This window comes from Penaeus chinensis, chromosome 31 (assembly GCF_019202785.1).
Source record: "Penaeus chinensis breed Huanghai No. 1 chromosome 31, ASM1920278v2, whole genome shotgun sequence".
Lineage (NCBI taxonomy): Eukaryota > Metazoa > Arthropoda > Malacostraca > Decapoda > Penaeidae > Penaeus > Penaeus chinensis.
This window is the reverse complement of record NC_061849.1, coordinates 35,690,694-35,693,193: the sequence shown is the minus strand read 5'-3', so window position 1 is coordinate 35,693,193 and position 2,500 is coordinate 35,690,694.

The window sequence follows — 2,500 nt, the reverse complement described above, 5'->3', positions numbered from 1 at the left end:
GGTGTTATTATTATTATTATTATTATTATTATTATTATTATTATTATTATTAGTATTAGTATTACTGTCATTAGTGTTTCTCCCAAAATGTAAATTATAACTGTTATTATGGTTTTTATTATTATTTTTTCTTTTTACCATTATCATCATGCTTTTGATGAAAAAAAAAATTTGGGGAAAAAAAAATGTTTCTCCAAATGATTTGGTAAAATAAAAAAAAAAATTACTATTGTAAAGGGTTAATAACACCCACTGAAAAATGAAAAAAAATAAACAATTTAAAAAAACTTTGGCTATTACTTTCATTACTTAACTTTTTTGTAAAAAACAGTAATTAAAAAAATTTAAAGAAAGAAATTTTCCCAAAAAAGAAATTGAGATAGAAGATTTTCTGTCTGTATCAATATCTTTTTTGTTTTTCTCTTCCCTTCAGTATCCGTTATTCAGAAGAAATGGAAGGGTATTCGAAACTGTTTTTCCAGAAAAAAATTCTGAAGGGGAAAGAAAAAAAAGGAAAAAAGGGGGCCCTCAGAGACTTGTGGGGGGGAAAGGCAGTCGTTTTACTTTGAAAGTTCCCTTTCCGGGGAAAGGGTTTCCCAAGCAGCCCAAAAAAAGCACGGGGGGGAGGGGGAAACGGGCTGCAAGCAAAAGTAGGGGATAGCGACCCATGAGGTAGTGTTGATCCCAAGCCAAGGATTGCAAAGGGGAAGTTTGGGGAGACTGAAAGACCTAGAAGTCGATTTTTGGGGAAAGAGAACCATTTAGGGAAGAGGGTGAGTTGGTTTATGTCCTCAAGAAAATTCTTAAAGAAGGTGAAGCATTACCCCCAAATGAAAAAGGACGAGGACAGGGGTTTTTCCCTTTCTCTCTCTTGTGTCGGGAATTTCACAAGGTCCCTGGGGAAGAAAAGAAGCTTTAAATTAAAAACTGATATCAATTTCTGCTATGCTCAGGCACACAGGCTTAATCCACACACACCCTTACATACACTGAAACATAAAACAAAACACCCACACATATATAAATACATATACAGGGCACTATCAAAATAAATACATATACATATACATACCCCACCCCAAAAACCCCACACCCCCACACAAAACAACCCACACACACAACAAAACACACACACACACACACCCAAACACCACCAAACACACCCCACACAGGGGAGGAAATAAAAGAAAAAAAAAAGGTAAGGTTTTTTGGGATGTACATAAGTTTAAAACAGGCATTCTTGGTGGGAATTAATTTTTCCCAGTGAAAAATAAAATTAATTTTGTGGTATGGGAAACCAAGGGGAAATAGGGTACCTTTTTCTATGCTTTGCTCTTAAATTTTCCTTTTTAGGACCTTGGGGGTGTTGGCGATTTAATATAATTTTCCCTCAAATTTGAGAGGAAACCGCGTTGGGTTCTTGTTTGGGGTTAAAAATTTTTTTCCTGCCCCCACAAGAGAATATTTCTGTCTAAGGGATTAAACCCGTGTATGACTAAATATAGTTTTTTAAAATTTCCCTTTTTGAAAAGGTTTTTACGTTTGCATTTTATAAATGGGCTTTGTAAATTTAAATTTTCAATTACTGATTTCATTATTTTCAAGGTTTATTTAAAAATAATAGGGTGCAGAAAAGCCCCTTTTAAATTTATAGATTTAGCATTTTAAAAGTAATGAAAAGTTTACCCCGTTACTCCCCCTGAACTTTTTTTCAGTAAATACTGATAATACTGGTTTAAAAAAAACCAAAATGAAGCACTTTTCCTGTTTTTTATTCTTCCCCGTTTTTTGCCCCTTTTATTTTTTTGCAAGATGAAAAATTTCACATAAAAAGTTCGGGTTTTCCTACTTTCAAATGAAACAATGTTTACTCCCCCAAACCCGTGAACTTTAAAGTAAAACAGCCCAAAAAGGTGGAGTTTTAAGAGTTTGTAGGGACACGGGGAGATTTTTTAGGGAGAGCCTTTTTTTCAAAGATCAAAAAAAGAGAAATATTTATTTGGGTTTTAAAAATTATTTTTGGAAAGGGTTTTTTTGATATTTTTAAAAAGGGTTTTCCCGTAACTTTTTTGGTTTTAAAAAAAAAAAATTTTTTCAAATTTTAAAATTTTTGAGAATTACTTAATTTATTACCTTTTTAAAAAAATAGACTTTTTAAAAATGTCAGCATATTTTTCCAAATTTTTTTTTCCCAAGGGAGCGAGTGGGATTGGAATTTTGCCATTTAAAAAAACCAGCGGGGAATCAGAGCTAAGGAGAAAAAAGAAGAAAAAAGAAATCTTTCCCTTTTATTTTATCTTTCTAAAAATGTCCCAAAATGCATCAAAAACACAAACAAATAAAAAACAAGGATATCACCATTGAAAAAAATATGTGGAATTAACATACTCCATTTTCCCCTATTACCCTTCCAATAAAAATTAAGATAATATTCAAATAAAAATTCTAACCAAAAAATTTAATTTTAATGCCCTTTGGGGCCATCAGAAGTCAATACAGG